The sequence below is a fragment of the Gallus gallus genome, chromosome 14 (genome assembly GCF_016699485.2).
Source record: "Gallus gallus isolate bGalGal1 chromosome 14, bGalGal1.mat.broiler.GRCg7b, whole genome shotgun sequence".
Classification (NCBI taxonomy): Eukaryota; Metazoa; Chordata; class Aves; order Galliformes; family Phasianidae; genus Gallus; species Gallus gallus.
Genome location: NC_052545.1, coordinates 2496867 through 2522604, shown reverse-complemented (window position 1 = coordinate 2522604; position 25738 = coordinate 2496867). Strand labels below are relative to the sequence as shown.

Here is a 25738-nt window from a genome sequence, read left to right as displayed (position 1 = left end):
AGGTATCTACAAGAGTAGTGTGCAGGCTCTTGTTCATTGCTGGTGAAAACTCCTGGCTAACGATGGTGACTGTGTTGAAAAATAGTGCTTTGTAGCTGAGAATTTGCTCCATCAATTAGCGCTGTTGTGCTCTTTGTAGCTGTTGCAACTTCCGTGGAGATAAATAGGAGGCATTACTTTCGGAGCAGCCTACGCGTACGGTCCTGTTTGGGCTGAGGCGCTCCGTGGCGGTGTCTGTGCAGTCCCTCGTGCAGAGGATCTTTAGGTTCCACCAGAAGTCAACCAGTGCGGAGCATCGGGGCTGGAGTTGCTGTTGGAGATGCAGAGAGTCAGAAAAGTTGGCTGCAAGCAAGGAAGCAGTGACAGCAGGGACAGCCACCCCGTGCTGGCCACGTGGGCCACGGTGCCCATGGCACAGCTCTGCTTTCTGGCATTGTCTCCGTGGTCCTTGTGGCAGAAAGGCACTGGGAACAGGGATATTGTCTTTCTGGGCCCTGTGCTAGGGATGGAACAGCAGTGACAGAGCTCTGAGAGTTGGCAGCACGAGCCCTGGGCTCCAGGAGCTCCAGCTCAGCCCCAGCAGTGCTCTCCAGGTGCAGAGGAGAGTGATGCTGACCCCACAGATAAATGCTGTATGGGCGATCTGCGCGCACAGCCCCTCGCAAGGCACACTCTGAGATGGTTGGGTAAAAGGAGTGAGGAAATATCAAATCCTCTTGGCACATTTTTCTTTTTTTTTTTTGTTTTTTTGTTTTTTTGGTTTTTTTTTTTGCACTGGGATAAATAGAAATGCAGAAAGAAAATCAAAGTGTCTCCTCCTAACATGGAGAGACGCAAAGCGGTCCCTGTGAGCTTTGTTACACATCTCGTGTCTCTGACTGCAGAGATATCGGAAGGGAGCGCTTTGCCAACTCCATGCTCAGCCCCTGGGGTACCGCTCCTGCTTTGGGCCATGCTTGGCTGAACCCTTCCAGCAGCTCCATGGTTTTTTGACACATCATTGCAAGAGAAGCTTTGATTTGGAGGATGCCAACAGCACTGAATGGGACTGAGATGATAAATCAAATTGTTTGAGGGGTGTCTGCCAGTCACCATTCTCCTTCCCCATCTCTGCATTGAGAAGTCAGGATCGTGGTGCAGAGCACAGAGGGAGCCAGGCAGTGGGGGGAGCTGTGCAGCAGTGTGTGGGACAGCGGAGAGGTGCAGGGGGGTATATGGGTGTATGTGGGGCTGGCACAGGGCTCTGCAAGACAAAGAGTGTGGGGAGCAGGGACACGGCACCGATGATGTGCTTTTCTCTTTGGGAACCGGATGGAGCTGTCACCCATCTGCTTCTGCTTTGACTAGGGATTTATCCATAGATGAAAATGAGGCTGAAGCTCCCAGGAATGAGAAATCTCGTGCTGCCAAGCCACACAGTGCTGCTACTGCAGGAGAGTAAGGTAAGGGTTAGTTTTCCTTATGTCCAGGACAAGGACATGGCACTGATACATGGGGAATTGCAGGCCTCTGCTCTGCTCTGCTCACTGGCAGGCCAGGCAGTGAGTGCTTCTGCTCCATGTGAGCCCCAAAGCATGCCCTGTGCACCACGAGCTGATGGCACACACGGTGTTCCATGTTCGGGTGGCATGGAGGAAGAAGACCTTGGGCATGCTATTGTAGAATCATAGAATTGTAGAATCACAGAATCCTTAAGGTTGGGAGAATCACAGAATCCTTAAGAGCTGTAAGATCCCCAACCCAGCTCATCCCACCGTGCCTACCAGCCGTTCCTCAGTGCCACACCTCCTCAGTCCCGGAACCCCTGCAGGGATGGTGAGCCCACCGCCTCCCTGGGCAGCCCGTTGCAAAGCTTGACTGCTATCCGCCTCTTGACAACTTTCCTTTGCTTTCCAGCACCAAACCACGCTGCCCGCCCTTGGCCATGGGGCTGCACACCGCAGAGCCCCTCGCCATCTGCACGCTCCTCTTCGCCCCCAGCCCTGCGCCCGCAGCACCGCTCACGTGCGGCCGTCAGCTGATGGGGAGGATGACTCAGCCGGCAGCTGTCGGGCCCCTAAAATAATGACAAAAACAATTAGCAGTCCAAGCAGTAGCCTCTCCTTAATTATCTCCTCCGAGTTTAATTAACTAGCTAAATTATCAGCAGTAATGTAGGCATTAATTATGTCAAATTACAGTGTAAAAATCACAAAGTGTGGAAAATGTCAATTCAGCTGAGCTCACCTGCCGGGCTGAGACAGCGCCGGTGACAGAGGCTCAGCCCAGCACAGGGCAGGGGCTGCTCTGCTCCCGGGGCTGTGGGACCCGCGTGGCCCCACGGCCACACCGGGGGATGGCAATGGCAGAGCTGGTGCTGCATTTTGGGTGGGGAACGTCAGGGAGCGGTGAGACTGCAGCGATTTGGCTCCGACAGAGGGAGGGGAAGGAGCGTGGCTCCCCAAACCAGATGGCTTGGATGCTGAATTATTAAATTATGAATATTAATACAAATCAGACACGGAAGAGGTAATAATTTTGCTGCCCTACAGAAATAATTAACATAATTTTGATAAATTACATGATAAGAGAATCTCAAAATTGAGGTAGATTTATCTTAATTAATATCTTGGACTTGCTCCGAAAGGTAAGGCTTTCCTATAGGAATGGGGAAGGGTGACGAATAGCCCTCAGCACTGCGAGCCGGACCTTTCCTGGGGCGGGTGTGTGTGTGGGGTGAGCGGTGCCGTGGTTGCCCCATCCTTGCAGTGGCACTGAAGGACTGAGTGACCGACTGCAGGTGATGGGATAAATGGTTTCATCCAGGACTGGTGCCCGGAGGTGGCGTTGCTTTGGGTGCCTGTGCTCAGACCGTACATCACAGCATGTGTGCCTGTTGCTACATCCATCAGCGCAACGCACGCACACAGCGGTGCTTGGAGGCTTCTGGTTTTCAGTTCCTGCAATGATGTGGGCGTTTGCCCTTGGCCTCACTCAGCATGGGACTGTGCAGGTGGGTGATGCCCTTATGCTTTCTGTGCTTACACACATGGGTTTTATCCTTTTCGTCTGTCCCCTGTCCAGGAATTTGCACAAGGCTGCATCCCAAGCGTGCAGTGATGGGGTGTCCTACTGCAGCTGGGCAGCAGTCAGCGAGGCCAAGCCGGGAAGGGACGGGGATGTTCAGGTGTCACACACTTTGCTTTGCCATCCATCACGGTGTTCTTTGGGCTGCTCCAGAGCCAAAGAGGAGATTTAGTCACTGAATCCATAGATATCACCCAAATGTAGGTGATACGTATGCTGGTATGAGTATATGTGGAGATCCCTGGTAGCTCGTGGTATCAAAACCGCAACCCACGTTAGAGGGCTAATTGAAAAATTAAAGGAAATTATGCTTTATGATGACGTTTTTGCAATGCCAGTTGAAGCAATCCAGGGGACAACGTTATCTGCACGCTCGTGCTGTATGTGGTGATGTGAGGAGCAGCGGCTCTGTGCAGGCAGATCTCTGCTGCAAGCGTGTGGCTGCTGGGCAGCGCATGGCTGGGCTCCTTGCTCCATCTCTGACGTGGTGAGCACGAGGAGCAGCAGGAGAGCTGCTCTCAGGAGGCTCCCATCTTGGTCTTGAGCTCGAGAGGCTTTTAGATTCACATCCACGCGTTTGCCAGCTTAATTGGCAAAAGCTTTAATTTTTCAGAAGGGTTAGAAATCTTGTTGATCTGTTCCCACTGGCAGTGTTTAAAGCCTCAAACGTTTTTCTTTTTCAAAGAGCCGCACAAATGTTAACTAACACAGCCTCAGTTAAATGTAAGCTCTAGTTGGGGAAACCGAGTCAGCCTGGAGGTGCCAGCTTTCTGCCTACGCTTCACCCCCAAAATGCCACACTTACTCTGCACCTCCCCAGCAAGCTGAGCTGTGAGCACTTCAGGGCTTTGCGTGGGTAGGAAACCAGAGTGAGACTGAGATGATGCCCAGGATACTCCTAGAAGGATGAGGAGTGATAGTAACCAGCACTGGGAATGTAATTCGTGAGAAATACACTGTGGGAGAATGTCTTCCTTACTAAGAGTGTGTAAATACGGATGGGGAGTGCTGCAGCCATGGGTGACCCCGTGCAGCTGTCTGTCTGTATGTCCTGGAGCACACTGATGGCCTCTCCTTTCCTCTCCCTTTCTTTTATTTTCTTACATTTTCCTTGCCATGACAGTCAGTGCTGGGCTCTGGCTGGTTGTAGCACCCTGCATGCCCCACACCACGCAGCCCCAGGCAGAGTTTTTGGCACAGGGCTGCACACCGCATGCAGATGTATGCACGTGCACGCACACGGACAGGCGGATGGACAGCAATGCCTGCTGCATCCAGCAATTCCATTTAGGTTCAGCTCTAACCCCTTAACCCCAGCAGATGATGCTGGGGGTGCATCCTGGGGATCGTCTCCATCAGGATGGGAGGAGGTGGCTGCTCCTGGGGGCTCTGAATTGTCCAGTATGTTTGAAGCAGAACATGCGACGCGATGTAGCGAGAGGTATAAGGGAGGGATCTGGGAGGCAGTGACCTGTCCTGAGCGAGCACGGGAGCACCCTCACACGCTGCACACACGTGGGGGTCGGCAAGGTGCTCCCACCCTGTGCTGGTGCTTCTCCACTTCTGCCTTCTGTGGTTGCTATCTGCACTTTGTTTCAAGTTTCTCCTCTTTTGGGACTTTGAGCCTTTCCGTTCCCCAGTAATGACATAATTACTTCACAACATGCTGCAGGAATAGTCAGGGAGATGGCTACAGCTAGCACAACAATGGTGACAAGTAAAACATTAATTTCTGGAGTTCTTTTAATTAATTCATCAGGAATCGTGCTGTGCGGGATGATTACGTTAAAGTGTTTAATTACAAATTTATATGTAATGATGCACTTTAATTACTCTGGACTGGTACAATATTATTGGGCCCTTTTCCCAAGATTCCTGGCACTGGGTTTGGGCTGCACATAAGCAGTGCCATGGATGCTTGTGCTTCTAAATTATTTACGTGGCATGGGAGAAACACAGCCCTGATTGATGAGAGAGAATTCTTTCCTTTGCTGCACGGGAGTGGGGCTGTGGGGGATCAGGAGGAGGAAGGCCAGAGCAGTGTGAGGGACACTGGGGCGCTTCTTGCAGCAAGAATGGAGATGAACCTGGTGGAAACTGAAGCTATAGAGCCAGGCACAATAAATATTTATCACGGGGCTGTGTCAGGATGCTGCTTGGCTGCATCCTGCACAGAGCTCCCAGAGCAGCCCTCGCTGAGCTGAGTCCTCTCTGCAGCTCCTGTCCCTGCACTCCCTTTGTCTGCCTGCCTTTGTGTGCATGCACACTCCTTTCTGTCCCTGTTGGCTCTCTTCTCCCCTTGTCCCTCTCTGTTTGCCTGGGAAGCATCTGTCTCTCCTCCTCCTCCTTCTCCTCTGTCAGTGCCCTCCCAGACTGGCAGTGCCCAGGGGACAGACAGCCCCATGCAGGGAGGTGGGAGGTCAGCCTGTCCTGACGCTGCTCCATGTGTGCAGTAACTGTAGAACGGAGATATATATCTGGTGAAATACATCTCTCGGTGCTGCATGCCTCGTATACATCAGCAATGCTCAAGTGGCTGGGTGGGAAACGCAACGTTTTGTGCTCTGTGGGGTGGGTTCACAAGTTTGGATACTTCAACTGATCCTTTTGGTTTGGTTTGAGTTTGGAGAGTGGGATGTGGCAGGGAGGAAGGCGGGTGGTTTCCTCTTCAAAAGAGAGAAGGCTGTAATAAGGGGCCCTGGCTCTGTTGGCTGACGTGTTGGTGAGGCTCGGTGCAGCATCGCCTACACTTGTCTTTGAGATGCTTTGTGTCAATGTGACTGCCACCAGGGTTTGCTGGCCAGCAGCAGGAATTGGATCTGGTGAGATGCTCTGCTCTGCTGCAATGGGGACTTCACGTGCTTTGTATTTAGTGACAGGATGGGAGGTGATGGCTTCAAGTTGCAACAGAGCAGGGTCAGGTTGGATAGTAGGAACAATTTATTTTCAGAAGGAGTGGTGATGCACTGGCACTGCTGCCCAGGGAGTGGTGGAGGGGGGGGTAACCATCCCTAGAGGTGTTCCAGAACTGCAGAGATGTGGTACTGAGGGACATAGTTTGGTGTCACGGTGGGATGGGTTGGGGTTGGACTTGGTGATCCTAGAGGTCTTTTCCAACCTTGGTGGTTCTATGATTCTATTCTTTGTGCAGTTCCAGATGAAAACTGTTTCCTGTAAGACTGCAGGATCCCAGGGTTCGACCCATTCAACCACGTTACCTGGCAAGTGACTTGAATAGCTGATGTCTCTGTGTGGGTGCAATCTGCTCGTACTGACGAGTCAGTTTCTAGTGGACCTGACTAGAAGAAATGAAGTTTTTGTGGGAGATGGAAGAAGTGTTGGAATGGAGACAGGCAATGATAGACTGCTGAGATGTGGACCCAGAACACCTCTTCAACTGCAGAAACAGAGTAAAAATGAGTCTTTTGCTACCCTCAGGGATGCTGTTGCCTGGAGGCACAGAGCTTGGATACTGCTCACTGATGTTCCCAGGGATGTCTGTTGAAGTATCTGTTGCTATTTGACCATGGAGAGCTTCAGGGGGAGTGAGCAAACCTTTTTTTTCCAAGCTGTTTGCAAGCCAAGCGCATTCTGGAAAGATTTGCCCATTCCCGTCTCCCTGTGCTCGCTTTGCAGAGGCTGTCCTGGTGGGTGGAAATGATCCCTTGGTACACACAGTGGAAAAGAAGCAGTTCTTCCTGTGAGTCTCCCTCTGTTTCCCTCTGCTGCTCATTATTTTTTGTGCATTAGCTTATCTTTCCATCTATCCTTCTATCTATCCATCAGTCTATCCATCCATCCATCCATCTGTCCATCCATCTTTCTGTCCGTCCATCCGTCTGCCTATCCATCCATCCATCTCTCCATCCATCCGTCTGTCTGTCCATCTGTCCAACCATCTATCCACCCATACGTCTATCCATTTGTCTTTCCATCTGCCCCTCTGTCCATCCATCTCTCCAACCATCCATCCACCCCTACGTCTGTCCATTTGTCTGTTCATCTGTCCCTCTGTCCAACCATCCATCCATTCATTCGTCTCTCCATCCACATATCCATCCATTCATCCCTCCATCCCTCCATCCATTTGTGTCTCCATCCGCCCGTCCATTCACCTCTCCACCCATCCGTCCGTCTGTCCATCCATCCATCTATCCATCCATCCATCCGCACAGGTTGCCAGCACTGGGAAGGGCTCCACGGGCCTGCCAAGGCCAGATGGTGTTTGTGAGGAGCTCCAGGTCCCAGCTGAGCGCTGCCCGGCGAGATGCATGCAGGAGCTGCCGGGCAGCCGGCTCTGCCAAACCCACGGCATATGCTGCGCCCGGCCCTACACCTGCTGGTGGGCAGCCGCTGCGCGCTGCCGGCGTAAAGGAAGGAGGAAAAGCACAGCCCCATCTGGAAGGAATTTAATGGATAAACAACAGCGGTGAAACCCCCAACATTAAAAAAAAAAAAAAAAAAAAAAGTATAAAATTGAAGAGTGTGCAGAGGGAGTCAGAAACGGCAGGGGGGGGTGCTACGGTGCGGGGCTGAGGTGGCCAGGGCATGCCCACGTTTGCACCATCACCCCAGTTTCCACCATGACCCCCATTTGCCCACGTGCAGCCCCACCAGCCCCAGCTAAATGTGCTGAGAACTGCTGGGGGATATTTGGAGAAAACCCCAAATGACCACGAGCAAAATTGATGGGGAAATAGACTTCCTGCCTACTTTGTATTTACTTTAAAACTGTGCACACTCAAGCCTGTAATTTATTGAAAGGAAGCAGACTGGAAACCAGATTCACACTGTGAGTAATTTCTAACATCATTGCCATCTATCACCGGGAGACAGGGCACTTTGTTTCTCTGAAAAATTATTTTTGTAGTTGGCTTAGTAACAACAACAATTATTATTATTAATATTAATAACTACTTGTGTAAGGCCTTTCATGCGCTGCTTAGGAAGGGTTCTGTGCATGGGACAGTTGTGTTGGCTGTTCCTCCTGGGAAGGGAAACCGAAACACAGACTTGGCCCCTGCCTTGCTCAGGTGGGCAGCATCCTTTTCTGCTACGTTTGCTGTACTGGATGCATAGGATTTCTGTTCTACCTGTCCTGGAGCTTTGTTCTTGCTGAGAGCAGAGGCACATCAGCAGCTCCAGCGATGGGCTGTGTCTCCTGGCAGGACCAGAAGTGTGGTACAGCGTGAGTTTTCCCCTCTGCTGTTCTCCAGGCTGAATCTCTACAGCATGTCCAACCTGGCGTTGGGAAATCCCTTTGGAGCCCAGTGTTGCCAGCCCTGCCCAGTGGATATCTCCCAGCATCACCATTGATGTGCTGGGCTCCTTAACAAAGGGCCAACTCTAACCCAGCAGGTACATCTGACCAGGCTTTGCTGTTGAGGTGGGGGAAGCTCAAAAAAACGTTCTGCCATTACTCTTCTTTCTTCCCTCTCCTGAGCCCCTCTCCAGGTCCCATCCACCCACTTGCCAGCAGCATCTCCACAGGCCGTGCTGAGCATCACTCCATGGACCCGACCCCACTGCCAGCCACTGCTGCCATTCAGACTGCTGAAGTCAAATTAGGGTAAGTGGTTGTATTAGGCTGACCTATACCTTGTCAATCTTTACATCATTCAAAGGCAATTTAGCCTGTTCATTCATAACAAGAGCCTATTGATTGAATAATCTCTGTTATTAGCGTTTGGGTGGAACTCGCTCTGCTTTATTTTGTTATTGTTTGCGCTGGCTGCAACCTGCTGCTATTCTGCCCTGCTGTATCTGCCACTGCAATTGCAGCAAAGAGCAGGGGAAGTTCCTTGATTAAGCCTTGCAGAGATTATTACAAAAAAGGCCTTTTTACAAATGCACATATTTCAGAAGAAATGGCATGCAGAAGCAGGCACGTGTGAGTTCTCCGAATCTGCAAGCACAATTTATCCTTGCAGGTCAATAGCTCATATTGTCTGCTCTGCCAAATTGTTCAAACATATATAATGCTCTCAAAACATTGCTTAATTAGATTCTAGAGAACATTGACACACAAACAAAAGATATTAATATCGAGGATTTCAGCATCAAATGTAGTTTGCAGAGATCAAAGAACACTTTTGGTGCAAAGAGGTTACGAGTGTGACAGGTTGTTACTCCGTGAGGAATATGACAAGAGAAGCAGTGATCAGGGAGCAGAGCACAAGGAGGGAGGAGTATGAACCCATGGTGGGGATGGGAAAGAGAAAGAGAATAAGGAAGATAGCTGGAGAGCAGGGCAAGCCAAGCACTGTCCTTCTCTTGATGAGTTGAAGTTTGAGAAGGGGTGGGTGGAAGGTAGAGGTGGGCTGCACAGCGCCAGCCAGGCATGGCATCACAGGGGCAACGAGATAGAAAAGGGGGCAGATGGAGTTAACCCTTGCCTGTCTTGAGTTACACAGTGTGCCATACCCATCTTGGTCAATGAGGTCTTAAATCAGCTCATCCACTGCACCGGGAGCAGAAAATGACTGTGCTGTGGTTACCTGGAACAGGAGCAGGGAGCTGGGAAGGAAACGTGGGTAATGTGTGTAGGGGGAGGCTGGGAGCACAAACAGAGCGAGCCAAGGGGAAGTCGATAAAGTCAACTTAAAATACAAATGAATGAATAAAAATAAGCCAAAGCTGTATTTAATGTCAATATTGCTGCAGTCGTTTAAGAAATCATGAATAAATAAAAAGAGATAGCAGATTGATCAGGCAGCACCGAGAAGGCACCTGTGAAAAGTATTTTCTTCTCAAGGCACACAGACAGATCCCCATGTTTCTCGTTTGCTTGGATGGGAATCATGTTTGCAAACTCGTGTGCACTGAGAAACAGGTAAAATTCAGTGATTAAGGTTTGTTTTGACACAATTATTTCCTTGTTCTCCTGGAAAGTATTAACTTCTGTTGCAGAAGTGTTTCTCCTACGTAGTACTCGCTGTATCACGGCCACCTGCCAAATCCACTGTAAATTCTTCAGAAATATGCCGACAGATCAAGGACCAGCATTTTAAAGTGTGGTTAATTTGTGGCATTACTGACAAGTATCCCCCCTTGGGCTTGTCCTGCACTGCTGCAGACTGTCCATGGGGCTCCTGGCCAGGGAAGACTCCATTGATTTTTCTAGCTGGAGAGTGCATCGTATTACCCCATTTATAAAGTTGGGAAGAGAGGAAACGGCATGAAGATGAGCTGCATATTCCTGGCACAGAGGGCTTGCTATTAGGCCCAATTCCAGAAGATCGTTTCAGCTTGTGCTTTCTGAAACATCTTATTTTTATTAGGCTCTTCCATTAGGAAAGTCCTTAGTTGTATGGCATTAGCAGAGAGCAAGCAATTTGTCTGTCTGCCACTGCCACAGTACGAAGCCTCCAGAGGCTGCAATGACATTCTTAACATCCCCATGAAAGTGCTTTATTTGTCTTAAAAAATAACTCCACTTATTAAAATCAAAGTGAGAGCTGTAAGGAACTGGCCAGGTGTAGAGCTTTTAGAGTGTGTTCCATTATGTGCCATTTTTAGCCCAACTTTAGCCCTTCTTTTCTCATCAACAGCAAAACCAACATCTTCTTGAGCTTTTTTCTTCTCCAAGACTTTACAGTTGTGGCCGTTGTGCCAAAGCACGATGTGGGTGATGGGTCCCCCCAGCACACTGGCCGGACGGTGTAGAGAAAGCCCAGATCCTCTCCATTTCCTGCTGCCACAATCTGCATCTCCTTTCAAACCCAGCTGTGTAGATCACAGCCCATGGGCTTCTGTTTGCATAGCGCCTATTCTGGTGTGATACAATTTTTGGCTTTGCTCTTCGAGTGGCTGACAGTTCTGGTTTATCTGCCCCAGGGGGTTTGATTTCCCCTGGAAATGATTAGATTGTTGTGAAACGGCATGAGCTCTGTCAGAAGGAATAGGCAAGAAGAACATTAATGGTCTGTAGAAAGCACAAGAGACCCGTATCAACAGGTATTTCAGAAAGGCATTGGGGAGCTGTCCTCCTCTTTATCGCCAATATTCCTCTGTTACTCGTGGGCTGATGAGTCCACAATGTCTGCACCAGCAGTGTCACCCACCAGCATTTCCCACCATGCCCAGTGCCACCAGCATGGTGGGGCTGGGACAGGGCTGCTCACGTGTCCCCATCACCCTCCTGCCCGCTGATCCGTGGGGCCTGGCAGCACACAGCCCTTTTGTCTCACCTTCTTCCCCTTTGTTTCTGGCTCTGGTTCTTTGTTCGCTTGATTTTTGTTTCTTTTTTTTTTTTTTTTACATCTATCATTCCCCTCCTCACCTCTCCTTTCTCCCCATCCTGAGGATTCCCATCAGCCCCCCTCAGCTGTTCCCTCTGTCTGCCATCCTCATCCCCCTTCCCTCCATCACAGCCCTATCCTCTCCTCTTTCTCTTTCTGCCTGCAATTAGCACTAATCAGATACCTGAGCTGCTCCGCAATGTTATTAGTGGCTCCCACCTCATCCCAGGGGACAGGAGCAGAGCTGGACAATTAGGCTTTGCCGTGCAGCTCCTGCTCTGATCAACACAATAACCAACACCAAGCGGTTGGCCAACGAGCATCCTTGGCCACACGCACCGTCCCCCACTGCTGCCCAGAGCATGGGATGCTCCCAGCCCCACGTCTGCCCCATCCCCTGCCCTGGCTCGTAATAACCCCATTTTGGGGCTCCGTGGGGTTCTCTTGTCTGGGACACAGCCTTTCCTGCAGGTCTGATGCGTGGTCTTGGTTGCAGAGAATTTCCCCGCTCGCGCGGCGCACCCCTCCTGCTGCTGGATCTATGAGCTGTGTGTGTGTTTTGTAATTAAGCAGTTAATTGCACTGGAGTTCTTGATTAGCTTTGGGGGATGGTAATGTTCTAGCAGGATGAGATGTTGTGTACAGTTCAGAATCATTTACAGAAATTGGAGCTAATTTTGCTGTCTGTGCTTATTACTGCATTAATTTAATTTGGGTTGCTTTTAGCTCATTAACACATCTAATTAATTCGTTGACATCACTATTAAGATGTCTCTTTGAAATTGGCGTCTCCAGATAATCAGGATGGAAGAGGCTGACAGATCAGGCGCGAAGCTGACTGGGAAAATGGGAAAGGGAAAAAAAAAAAGAGGACGACTAATGAATTTTCCATCAGAATCGCACGGTTTGTCAGAGTTGGTATCAGGGAGGCAGAGACGGAGCTAGCGAGGCAGAGGAAGGGCGCGGGAGAGACAGGGCTGCTAAAGGGAGATGTGCTCTTTCAGAAGTATTCTATTTGTCAGAAGGACAAGCACGACGCGTGAGGGGACAATAATTATTCTTTAGTGAATCGGCATTGAGGCTGGCTGCGTGTTCCTTTGCTCATTTTCCTCTCTCCCTGTTTTTCCATCCTGGCCGTTGGCACTGCAGGACTGGCGTCAGGGGCTGCGGTGCTCCCACGCCGTCCCCATAGGGCTGAGGGGTGGCTGCAGGGGGGACAGCAGCCAGCGTGGGGTGGAGGGGCTGGGCAGACAATTGAAGGCAATTAAATTGCTGTCATTTAATGAGTTAGCACACACCAGCAGAGCCCTGCTATCTGACTGCATGCTCTGTTTGTGAAATAAAAGAGCTTAGCTTAAACCTGCCTTCATAGTGCTTAGCTGGCAGACAAGAGATGATGGCCTCAAGTTGTGCCAGGAAGGGTCAGGTTGGATAGTGGGCACAATTTCTTCTCAGGAAGAGCTGTGATGCACTGGTAGTGCTGCCCAAGAGCGGTGGGCTCACCATCATGGAGGTGTTCCACAGCTGCAGAGATGTGGCACTGAGGGACATGCTCGGTGGGCACGGTGGGATGGGTTGGGGCTGGGGTTAGGCTTGGAGTTCTTAAAGGTCTTCTCTGACCTTAATGATTCTATGACTTCAAGAGCCTCTTTTCTGGCAGTCTTGGTTTGCCCCACCAAGTTGATGCACCCGAGAAATACGGAGCACGTATGTGGGTCTGTTCTCCTACCTGTGACGGAGGAGGAAATCACCCAAGAGCGTTCCCACAGCCTCAGTCTAAGATAAGCCTCAGTCTAAAGAAGCCCAAGCAACCCTTTGGTCCCTGCACATGAGCCTCTCCCCATGAGGACCACAGGGTGATGCTCTCCAACACGAGCTGCAGTTCCCACCTGGGGAGGAGAAGTTTGCTCCAGTTTCCTTTCAATTTCGTTCAAGGGAAGAATATTAGAAACTCCACTCTTTAGCACTTCATTAAACACTTTAGTTTAATAGCATCCTCCGGGGAATCCCAATCCAGACCACGTGAGCCAGGAGTAAACAGCTGCATCAATTAACCCCGTAATCTCAAGGGTGCTATTAGAAGGTGAGATACCCTTAGAAAGTGCATATGCCTGCAATTAGGCTTAAAATACTTAAGTGTCAATAGCTTTAGTTATTTGCGTTCTCTGCTATTGATCTTGCTTATGTTTTCCGCATTAAACAGTCTTTCTTATTTCATCAATAAATTAAGTGCTGTTTAGATTTATTCTCTTTTTCTATTACACTGTGCAACCTCTTGAGCTCCTGACCCCAGCCTGGCTCTGTCGGAGGCTCAGGGCTCCAGCCCTCCTCCTGCCAGCTCCATCTCTGTTCCAGGAGCCGGGGAAAGCAGTGCTGGGAAGAAGAGCAGGACTGCTGGTGTAGCTCAGGATGCTGGGGTTGAGTTTGCTGGTTATGTCACTTTCCATGTTTGTTTTCTTTGCCTAGGTCAGATTTTGGGTGGCTCTGCTTGGAGCCAGGAGTTGGGCTCAGTGCTTCTTATGGATCCCTTCCAACTCAGAATATTCCACGACTCGATGATGTTATGATTCAAGGGGATCTCAGGAAGTTGCCCACACCATGGCGTTACACAAAGGACTCAGGAAAGGGGCAGGATCCACGAGGCCATGCAGAAGACGGGATCTTCCGTAGCTTTTCTTCCCGGGGAAGGGCTCTGAGGAGAGTTCTGCACCCTCTGCAGTGGGGAACAGCACAGTCACTTTCTTGGAGAGCTGCACAAGGTCAATCTTTTTCCTTTTTTTTTTCCCCATTGGTCATCATGGCATTTCTGAGCTTCCCCTGTCAAACACTGTGGTGTTTGGGGAGGAATGTAAGCGAAAAAAAGGGCAACTTTGGGTGTTTAAAGAACAGGTTTTCCAATAGCTTGCAATGTGCAGTTTGCTGCTTGCCAGGCCTTCTCAACTTCTTTAGGATCTGCCCATCTGCTGTGCAACAGTGGGTGCAAAATCTTATGTTTATCCAGGACTGAGCATAGCCCTTGTTGTTACAATTAAGCTACGCGCTACTTTCCATAACTCATTAGCCCTTTAGCTTCTGGATTAATTCAATGTGCAAATAACGTCACAAATTGAATATTACTGGACTTCTATTGAGTATTAAGCGGCAGTAAAAGCACATTGCTGTGTCTTCATTCTGCTTTGCACGACGGTGGTTTGTCCAGCGTGTCAAGCAGCTCGTTAGCCTCCCGACAGCTCAGTGCCTTCTTTCCATGCTGGTTTTTTTGTGTGGTAACCCAGATATTAGAACAGAAATGCAACGACTGCATGGAAAAGTGGGGATAGGCAAAAAGGATACAGCTTTTGGGTGGGGTTGCTTAACCTAGCCTAGGCACCCCTATTACTGCCGTGCAGAAAAGCAAGCTTTGCTATGGGCGCAGCGTCCCACATCAGCCAGAGATCCCCATAGGATGCCAGCACTGCTCCAGGGCCTTGGCTGCATTTGGGGCTGAAGGAGTTGCAATGCCAACACACTCCCAAAGCTCCAAACTTCAAACGTGTTGGTGTTACCAACATGGGCAGAATGGCTCCATGCCATGGGAACCTCCACGGCACCACTGAGCAAAATGGGTGCAGCTTTCTTTCAACGCGCTGAAGTGGAGGCAAATTTCAATCTAATAATGTAAAGCAGCAATAACCATTATAATTAATTTATATAAAAGGCATTATAAAATTACACTTGATGCATTTAAATCCCATCCAGGAGCAGTGCTCGTTTTCCAGTTAAGCTATGGGCTGTGCTAAGGCAGACGGAGAAAGAGGTATTTCAATATTTTTTATAATTTTATATTCTTTCTAATATCTCTCATGCTAATTTCATTATGCAACACAGTCAGCACAGTGATGTAATTATTGAAAAGTAATTTTGCAATAAATGGATTTAAATGTGTTCGAGTCCACTGTAAATTCAATCTCTTGGTAGAGGTGGATTGAACAGGCAAGGAGAAAGGGAGCTGGGACGTCGCGGGGTGAAAGCTGAGAAGTCCCGAGCATCCCACGTTGAGCATCTGCTTACAGCAAGCAATATCATCCACTTCAGATGGAAACTGCCCCCAGAGCCGTCCTCCCTCCCCATGAGCATCCGGAGCCGCTGCGCACAGAGGGCCTTCAAAGGTGAGGGAGATCTGGGAGATGCCCAGGAGCAGAGCATCACCGGCGCTGTGCTGCTCCTGCAAAGCAGGTTCTGTGTGGGTGCCTTAGTCTGGATTAAGGGCTCAGTTACTGGGCAGGGACACGAGGATATTCTTCTGCATAAGACGTGGGAGATGTGATTTCTATTCCTGGCTCTGTCAGAGACTTCCTGCGTGATACTGGGCAAGCGGTATATCATCTCTGTGCTTCCATTTCCTCACCCACACAATAGGGATAAAGAGTGCTTCCCCAGCTCATCGGTGAAATTAATGTAACATATGTAAAGTGCATGTATATCCCCAGATGAAAGGTGCCATTGTAATAATATTCAAATTATTATGGAAAATAGATAAAAACGACCAACCTCTGCTAAATGATCGTCGAGCTTTTCACCAGATTCATGAGATCCACGTAAAATGTGATAAGAAAGCCTCAGATGTCAAGTGGTTTAGAGTCAGACTCCGCTCGGGAAGCAGAGCTGGCTGTGCCTTTTAAGTGGAGGATGAGATAGCAGTGAATTTGGGACTGGGGAAGTTGTCGCCCTGGCTGAGCTGCCTGGTTTTGTGGATGCTGCTAGAGGGGGAACCTGAGGGCTACACCCCCTGACGGCCAAATGTGACCCAGGAACAACACAGTGAAGCTGAAATCAAAGCGGTGAAGCGAGGATGAATGGGTTTTTTGCATCCTAGCAGCTGCACTCATTTGGGATATCTCAGATAGGTCGTGTGTGGATGGCAGTAGCAAAGGGCAGACTGAATGAACTGGGACGGTGTTCACTTAACCCACCAGGCCCACATCAGACCTTTACCTCTCGGTGAGCTCTGGTGTCACTTATAGGGTGATGGCTGACATTACAGCAGGAGGATGTGCAGGTCTATGGACTGCTGCAGTGATGTCCCTTCTCCCACATCCTTCAGGCATCTCGCCTTCTCCACAGCTGCACCCCAGGGTGCACTGGGGCAGGAGAAGGACCTCTGCCCTGTAAGCAGCATCCGTGTGCCTTGCAATAGGGTTGCAGGTGAGCAGGGATGGTAATAATAGGCTGAGATGTGTTCTCTGTGATAGCTGAAACCACTGGACCTCGTGGAGCATCCTTCCTTTGTCAGCACGGTGGTGGTTTGGGCCCCAAGGAGCCGGGCTGAGAGTTACCTGAAAGCTGAACTGATGGGGGTTTTGACCCTCACACTGCTGCGTGGGTCTCTTCTGGCACCAGTGTGTGGTTGTCCAGCACCAAATGCTCAATTATAGACAAAATTGAATTCACAATTTGCTTTTGGGCAATGTGTAAATTGGCCCTTCATTGATTATTAATGAAGTGCTAATTGCTCTTTGCAACCAATTTTTATGCAAATGCTATTAGTGCTATTTGCACAATCCCGCAATTTGCAGTTTTACATTCGCAGTGGCCGGGTGAAAAGATGCGAGAAGATGACAGCTTGTCCTGAAAGAAAACAAGGAGGGGAGGGGGAGGCGATCACCAAACTTGCAAAACTTGGGGCAGCAAAATAACACTATTAGGGATGAGAAAACACGAAAAGAAAAAAAAAAAACCCAACAACCCAACACCGAATAAACAAACCCTCTCTCTTTATTGATTGTTACAGATTCAGCGTTGACAGGGGTTGTTCTGAATGTAACAGGATCCCGTGGCAGATGTAAACCAGACTGCAAGCATTTGCCTTGCGTTTTGCAGAGGAGGTCAGCGCGGGGGTTTGCCTGTGAAAACGTGGATGTGGGGCTGCCAGCATCAGCAGGCAAAGCTGGGTGCTTCTCTTGGTGGTACTTTGCAAACCAAGCGTGGGCAGCGCAGCCCTCTTCTGCCATCCTTTGGACCTCCCATGGCCTCTGCATCGCGCTGACACCTCGCTGAGGCTGACAGGAGCTGCGTTTTGGCCCAGGAGCTCCACACGAGGAGGCTGGGCCTGCAGAGTGGAGCACTCCGGGTCTCATTTGCAGGTGGGCAGTGGGGGCTCCCAGTGAGGGCTGTCTGCATGTTGCAGGTCCAGGTTCTTTAGAAGCCCTGGGTGTTGCTACGTGCTTCGCAGGGAGCCTTTGAAGTCAGCCTGAGCTCCAAGCCATCCCCTAATTGCTTCTCCTTTATCAGACAGATTTTCAATGAACTTCACAGAAGGCGTTTGAGGCCAGAGCGGCCCCATCGGCTGCCAAGTGACCGGTGCTGGGTGAGCCCTGTTTTTTAAATGTAAAGATGTTTCTTTATGTTTGGGTAGGGACGGGCTGCGGTCACCGGGACCTGAGGAAGCGGCAGGCAGCCTCCGTGCATTGGGATAGCACAGCTCAGGTGGGTGAAAGCGAACGCAGCGCGGGGAGCCTCGAGCACGGAGCAGAGCTGGTGGGCGTCCTCGTGGAGCCGTGAGCGCTGGGGAGAAAAAGGCAACAGGAGAGCAGCCGCAGGGCTCGCAGCGCTGCCTGCCCGCTGTAAGGCCCGGCACGGACACTGCGTGGCACTCTTCTCCGCAGCACAGCGCCCGGAGCCCGCGGGCGGCCCCGTCCCCGCCGGCTCCACGGCCGCCCCGCGGCTCCCCAGCCCCGCTCGCTCCGTCGGGTCCGGAGCTCCTTCCAGGCACCGCGCAGAGCATCGCGCTCCAACGCAGCCTCCCGAGCAGCGCCGGGTTCATCCTCAGAAGACGCGTGTCGGGATGTGCCATCCCCCAAAGCAGGTGCCAGCACCGCTCGCAGCTCGGGGCTGCAGCTCCCGTGGAAAGAATTGTTGCCAGGGTTTCAGCGGTGACTCACAGCCTCCGAGACAGGATCCCTTGTTAGCAGGGGGCTGTCTGGGGAACGCTCGCCCCGCGTTGCCAGGCGCCTCGACCAGAGGGACCTGCACCTCCTCCCGCTGCTTCCATTTGTTTTCCGAAACACGGTCCGGGTGTACGTGCATGGGGCTGAGCAATGTGTGTCCCTAAAGGGCTCTGTTTTAAGAGACAGGAGAGGCTGGGGAGGGTCTGCATGCAGATATCTGGCTGTGCCACCGAGTGTCCTGGGGGTTACCTGTGGCCTTTTGCTGCCTGGATGTCCTTGGCATGCTGGGGGCCCGGCATGGCAGGGTGATGTTGGGCTGTCCTTGACCAGGCGTGCACCCCTAGGAAGGAGAATTTGGGATGGGCAGGGAACAAACTCGCTCAAGCTATTTTAGCTCTCACTTTCCCTCCAAGCTTTAAGGCATGCTTTAACCTTCAAGGTATTCTTCTGTTTTCTTTCCAACATCTGATTTGGAAGGCTTTTCTTTCCAACAAAATAGGAACAAAGTTGTACTTCCCCCCATGCCTTGGCTGAGGCAGTCTGCCACCCCCAGCCCAAGGCCCCACATCCAAGGGAAGACCTGTGAAGGAGGAGGTCCATCCCAGGGCGATGCAGTCGGTTTGCCTGGGTTGGGATGGAACATCCATGCTGAGCAGGAAGGGAGCTGCTCCTGCCGGGCTGCCTCACCACGTCCCAGCAGCCCCTGTCATTTCTGAGATAGATTTGCTCAACTCAATTCATCCTCAGCCTCCAAACAGCTCACAGAGGCCCAGAGAACAAAGGAAGAAACCTCTTCTCCCTTCAGCAGCACTTCCCTCCTCGTGCTGCTGGGTTTTGATGTCCATAAGTCCCTCCTCCCCATGGAAGACAAAACCCAAGAAAGAAATCATGGGGCTTATTTTCTGAGGCCAGAGTCCTAGCGGGACCTCATTTTAAATCACCTAAATTTGAGGGATATGTATTTTAAATGCGACGCTATAAAAACCCAGTAAATATTTAATTTTATTTTTATTAAATACTAAAATGATGATGGCTGACACTTTATTAAAGTGTCAAAGTGAGTGTTCCTACATTCTAATTACTTATCCTAACAAGGAGGCAGCCTCGTCAGGAGCCGCACGCTGGCGTGCGCAGGCGAGGGGCACTCCCGTTAAGTAACACCTATTAAACTATCATTTGCACCTTGAGGCATCTCATTAATATCTCAACTGGTGAGACTGCACTGCCAGTGCCTACCTGACCCGGGGCACTGACAGGAGAAATGGCTCCAGGAGTCCCTTCCTCACTCCAGGCTTTCCCGCACAAATAATTCCTATAAAATTAATAATGGCTATTCCACTTAATTGAATTCCTGATAAATGAAGATTCTTCCAAGCCCCTTTTACATACATCCAAGAGATGCAAGAGGATTGCTGCACTATGCTATGGGGAAAGTTTTGTTCTCCACTCTCCTCCTTGCTTTCTTTATCTCTCCAACCCTCTTTCCACCCTACCTGTGTCCTCCTGCTCCCTCCCCATCAGTCTTTTCCTCCTCCTCCCATACCTGCCTTCTCTCTTCTGCAGCAATTTCTCTTCCGACTCTTCCATTTGGCTCCCTCCCACTTCTCCAACTCTGCCATGATCTATCTTTACGGTATCACCACCATTCATCTTCCTTCTATAGGTTTCTCTTTTCTCTCTTCTCTCCCCATCTTTCTTGCCCTTTCTCCTGGCTTCCATTTTGCTTTTCATCCCACCAATAACAGCCATTTTTCTCAGGTTTCCTTTCAGGCCTTGGCTATGTTACCTTGGAGGAATGTTCTCATGGTGTGAGATCTCTGTTGGATGTGGACATGGCAGCGCATCTTCAGATCCATCTGCCCACCAAGAAGAGATGTCCTCCCTCAAACTGGAGATTGCCATAGCCAAAAAGCCCTCAAGGAATCTGCAGATCTTCTCTCATCCCATCTTCCCCGTGGATGGGAAAACAACTGTGTAAGAAGAGAAGGAACCTGTCCTCAAGATATGGTCAAATCTGTCACCACCCGGTTGCCAAATCATTGCGAGAGAGGTAAAGGGCTTCAGCAAGGCACACTGTGGAGTCTGAGGGTTGTTGGTATTTAGTTGAACTACGGAGCTGTCTTTAATTCCATCTCCTCTTTTTCCAGCAGTAAAGGTGCTGCCTTATTGCTGTTATCCTGAACAGGTGCCCTGATGGGGTTTGGTGGTTGGTTGTTGGGGTTTGCTTTTTGTTTTTCCTTTAATAAGCATAAAAATACCCACTCTAAAATTCCATTCTACTTTTATTTCGTTCCAATTAGGAAAGCAAACTCAAAACTACACTTAGTATTAGAAACGCCAACTCGAGATTCAAAGCAAGCAACTTAAAAATAAATAAATACGTAATGGAAAAAAATATCATTAAATAACACATGAATAACAAGTAATGGGATTTTAATCTTCTTGCTAGGAGAGGCTACTTCTTCTGTACTAAAGGTGACTCACAAGCAGCATCGCTCCGGGAAAGTTAAAAGTGATAATTCAATAAGACTCGAGGATTGTGTGGGACTCAAGGAGGGATAAAACAGACTTGCAGGGAGCTCTCTTTCCTCTGTCTCCTAGTGATGGATGGAGCTGGAAAACCTGGTCAGTTCAGAGATGGACTGATGAGAGATGGAACGGGATCACATCTTGGTGAACACACAGGTAGGTGGGAAGCGGCTGCTCTGTGATGATGGCTGAGAGCTCAGCAGGGCTCAATTAGAGGCTGGGCATTTGTATGGATAGCTATATTCAAAGCGTCAGTATTAATAAAAATATTATGAATATTAATGTTAACAATAATCGATATTTTAAAGAAGAAAGAGCAAACAGAGGAAGAGGTCCGTGGAGTGTTTCTGGGTGTCTGTGCCAGGACTCAGCCAACCCACCAGCACTGGGGCACCTGGAAACAGGGCTGTGTTATCCCCAGTTTGCAGTAGAGTGGTGTGTTTCTGTTCATGCATACGCCTGTGGTGGCTTCCAGAATAGGGTGAGAGCGGTGGGATGGGCAGAGGAGGAGAGTTAGGCAGAGGAAGAAAAGACTGGTTTTGCAGAGGCAGTATGAAAGCCAGTGGGGAGGATGGGAATGACCTGAAAGGAAGAAGAATGCGTCATGTGTGTCCATGTGTGCCATGGCTGGAAGTGCAGGCACGTGGTGGCCCAGGACACCGGCTCACCCTGTCTCCATCACAGAGACACAGTTCTGGGGCTGGGGATGCAGGACAGGGTGCTGCTCCAGCACTCTGCCTCCCCATCCTCCTCGCACGGTGGTGGACGGGCCAGGCTGCTCGGAGCTACAGCTGCCCGGCTTCAGCTTAGTGTTTATTTTCCAGGCTGAAAGGACGCTTGTGATCCCAAAGCCCTTCTGTGTTTAGCCAGACCTCTCATTCACTTGCAGAGGAAACCCATGTCAGCCGCTCCCCTTTGTCTCCCCTGAGCTATTGCTTTGAATCTGAAAGGATTGGGTGCAGATTTCAAGGGATGTTCAGACAAAGGCTGTTTGAACAGCACTTGTGTAAATAATCCATGAAAAACTCTTTGAATAACCTCAATGAAATTTTCTCTGAATTTGCTATTCTTTTTCTCCGCAGCAGAAAGAGGTGGAAGTGAGGGAAGGGAGGAGAGGAGGAGGGAGGGAGGAGGAGGAGGTGGGGGGAGGACCCACACTTTTTTCTCTCTGCCAACTTTTCAGAATGCCAAGAAGTAGTTTGGCTTAAAAAATGGAAGAGATCTCTTTGCTATTCTCACAGCTTTAGGAATAATCTCATACGGGACCTCCATGTCCTCAAACTTCTCGGCACGTTAAATGTAAGGGGACACCCTTGTATTTAACACAGCAAGGGCAATGCCGAGCCAGTTAATTATTAGCCGTATGGTTTAATGTTCGCTTGCTGTACATATGTAGGGAACAATTCCCCTTTAGCATGTCGTTTAGTTTGCATTAAAATGGAGATAATTGTTTTGATGCCAAATGGTCCCGTTCTCCCTCCCCCCCCAGTGCTCTTCGTACAGTTTATACAAATTACAGCCTTAAACAAGAGGGACAAAACCCCCTTTGATTTGGCTTCTTTTGAAGATATCCGAATGGAAGCCCATGCGGTGGCGGTGCTGCGGGTTTGGGATGCGCGGTGTTCCCCGGAGCACCCCGGGACGGCTGCTCCTCTTTGGGGAAGGGGCTCCGCGTGCTCTGGGAGCTCTCGGCATTTTCGGGAGCCGGTTCTGTGGATGTCCAGGAGATGGAGCAGTGCTTCTGCGGCCTCTGCCGCCGGTGCCCCTAACGAGCCAGTCTGTCTGAACTCGGAATGAATTTTGTTCCCTTTTCATCACTCTCTGATGTCCAGCTGCTCCTGTCAACACCTTCTTATAGCATGTAATTCATCGCTCAGACTGACAGCTGGGGCCGCGGGCCTGGGACCAGCTCCTCCTGCCATCGGCTGCACCCACTGAGGGTCCCTGCCCTGCGCGAGGGCTTCCCTCGTCCCCTCCCGCACCTGGGGCCCGACAGCTCTGCAGAGGGTTCCCGAGATGAAACCGGGAGCAACCCAGAGCCTGGGAACCTCGAGCAGGGCTCGGGGATACCCCACCCTAACGGCTGGAGGAGGCCGGGGGGAGAGCCGAGGCTGCACTGCTGTCCGCAGGACTCCTTTCCCCGTGTTTGATCTTGCTTTGGCAAGAGCAGGTTAACGCAGGGGCAGCCTTCTGCCCCGATATCTGGGCTCACACCCCTATAATGGATGGTATCTGTTGTCCCGTAACCCCACCAGGATGCCTCAAGCAGGGCTTGCTGTTGGCACTGCACACCACCACGCAGCTCTGGTACAGCACGAGTTCCTCTGGTGCCATCCCCCTCACCCAACTCCCCTTCTGTCAACCAGCCAGTTTCTAATAACTATCCTTTAACTCAGCACTTCTGCCTTCGATTCTCCTCCCGCGCCTTCCTGTCTTCCTATAATTTATTCTATATTTCACCGATTTCTTGTCCTCATTTACAATTCTTCTTTATTTTATTACTTTGCATAATTTCCTTTTAGGATTTGTCATAAAATATATTCTGCCACCTCGATCTTCTCATTTCTGCTCTCAAGTGCCAGCATGTGCTCTCCTGCAGCAGCTCCTGATGCCTTCCCAGCCCTGGTGCTGCACTGCCCAGCCCTGGAGGACCTGGAGAGCCCCTGGGAGGGATCTTTGATATGTTGTCATGTGATGGTGTAGAATCAACACTGCCCAGAGCTGATCTAATAACAATGATGGTGAAGTGAGTGAGGGTGTACTCAATGGGCTCCATTGTGGCCATGTTGACACACATCCCATTCTCTTCGCTATCCAATCTGCTCTGAAAGGTAGGAGAGCACATGGGGAAACTGAGGCACAAAGCTCTGACTCAGATCCTCCAAGGCACTTAAATGCTTTCTTCTCTTTAAAAACAAGAGTGAGGCATTCTTCTGATATTCTTCATGGTGTCTCTGAGCCACCTCTTCAAGGTCACGAAGGGCAGCTGTAGAAAGGTGGTACAGAAAACTGGATGAAGATTTTCTGCAATTCATCTCAGAATTTGAATTTTTTACCCCAAATACGACCTTGTAGAAGGGAGCGCAGAAGGCTTAGAGGAGCTGCTCACATCTCAGTGCATCCCTTCCCCAAGGAGAACAAAAACTATCTCCAGGGAGGTGCGGTGCAAACCCTGCTGTCCATGCTGTGTCTCCTGGAGGGGGCAGACCCAGTCTGCTTCCATGGAGAACCCCCAAGAGCATGAACCTCAACAGCTTTTGAGGAAATCTGTGTGAACCAGCAGTCTGTGCTTCAATTCATTTTTAAGTAAGAGTCCTGGTAGGGGAAAATGGAAATGAATGAAAGCATCCTCTCTGTGCCCAAATTTTGTGGGTTTTCTCCAGCTGAAGGCATCTTATCCGGTCTGAAAAACGTGAAATTATGACACAGCATGCTAAGCTACGGCTCATGAGCCCTTCTGAGGAAGATTTTTTGAATGAACCCTGGCCAAAAGATGGCTTTGTGTGTGAGAACCACGTAGTTTCATTTGTCATCCCTTTGATTTCGAAGATCCACTTGGATATGAAGCTCCACGTAAGACCTGTGAGCTCAAAGCCTCGGACAGATCAGAACGGAAAACATCCTCATGGCTCCCTGTGCTGGAAGAAAACCGCTGGCTTCGTCTTCCTAACACATTTCGTTTGGGGTTTTTTTCTAATATGGAGAAATCCCCGCGTGGTTTGGGTTTGCAAGGAGGATTTTCCCTTCATGCGCTGCCACAACAACTGAGATCAGCCGAGGCACTCGAGTGAACGGATCCTGGATGTAATTGTCTGAGGGCTGGTGGCCAGGTTTTGTCAGAAGAGGGCCCGATTGGCTGGGTTTCAGTTCCACCTCTGCCTTGACAGAGCCTGTCTCCTTTAATCATTAGAGTTCAGTGCACGGCTTTCTCCTGGCACAAGTTGGGATTTCATTTGTTTTGGAGGAAGATTGCTTCTTTTGTTAGTTGAGGTCTTTTGGTTCCAGTTGTGTAAACTGGGACGAGATGATCCCATTGGCTCCAAAGAGCTTACGGCCAGGGGCGGGCTGTCTGCTGTTCAGTTTTGGGGTTGGTTTTAAATCTTTACACGCCATCCTTGTGCCTATGGAAGCATTCTTACGACTGTAATGAGGCACGTTTTATGAACTGAGAACAAAATGAATGCGTGCTCTTCCCAGACTCGGGGCAGTCAACACAAACTCAGTGCCATAAACTGAGTTCCTGAGTCAACCGAGCTTCTGAATTTAGAGACAGAAGTGAATGTTGCATTATTACAGCCTTGCAGAACTCCGGTTAATTTACAGTGGTGTGAAATCCATTTTTTTAATGACTATGACACTGCCAAAATCTTTGCAGATGCAGAAACAGCTTCGCAGGAGAATTTCAATCTAACATCAACAGGAGATTTGGAAGATGAATTGTGCAAGGATCTCCTTCCTCCAACGATGCTGCTTTGTTTTGCTTTTTGGCATTTGGTTTGGCTCTAATATTGTCTGTTTTATGATGTTTTAATTATTGTTGTTTATTTATTATAATCATATTTTAATTGTTTGTGTAGTGCCTTGAGTGCCTAGGCAGGGGGGCACATTATAAATTAAATTATTATTAAAAAGTTGTTATTATGTGTACCTACTCCAAACTGAGCTAGAGCAGGGAATGCACTCAACTGCCTGGAATTAATTTCCCCCTTTTATTTTCCCTTGTCTTTTCTCTACTCAGGAGTGTAGTTCAAAGGATTGGAGGGAGAAAATGATGTTTCACTGCCTCCCCCTGGGGCTGAGCGAGGCAAGGGGAGCTCTGCTCTTGGCTCCCTTGGGTGCTGAGGTTGAAGTTAGGGAAATGGTGTGCTCCATGGACTAAATGAGTTACTTCCTACAGCTTTTCTGCCTCCCTCCCTCCGTGATCCCGAATGGCAGGCTGCTGGAAGAAGCTGGTTGATGTTTGCTGCATTACAACAG

The 25738-nt window shown here is 49.9% G+C and overlaps 2 long non-coding RNA genes across 5 annotated transcripts; both read left to right on the top strand.

The window, feature by feature from the left end:
- The first annotated feature begins 777 nt into the window (after window positions 1–777).
- On the top strand, window positions 778–17942 carry LOC101750426. Of its 2 annotated transcripts, none has more exons than XR_005839946.1 (5): window positions 778–1442; window positions 6505–8635; window positions 13773–14065; window positions 15264–15454; window positions 17077–17942. It is a non-coding gene; the product is annotated as an uncharacterized LOC101750426 (long non-coding RNA). The 2 variants fall into 2 exon arrangements; XR_005839947.1 differs by lacking the exon at window positions 778–1442 and having other exon boundaries at window positions 6086–6611; window positions 6703–8635.
- Window positions 17943–18177: 235 nt separating this feature from the next.
- LOC121106831 lies at window positions 18178–25395 on the top strand. Of its 3 annotated transcripts, XR_005839949.2 has the most exons (4): window positions 18178–18361; window positions 19991–20282; window positions 20834–20917; window positions 25137–25395. It is a non-coding gene; the product is annotated as an uncharacterized LOC121106831 (long non-coding RNA). The 3 variants fall into 3 exon arrangements; XR_005839948.2 differs by having other exon boundaries at window positions 18178–20282; XR_005839950.2 differs by lacking the exon at window positions 25137–25395 and having other exon boundaries at window positions 18178–20282; window positions 20682–21809.
- Window positions 25396–25738: the final 343 nt, after the last annotated feature.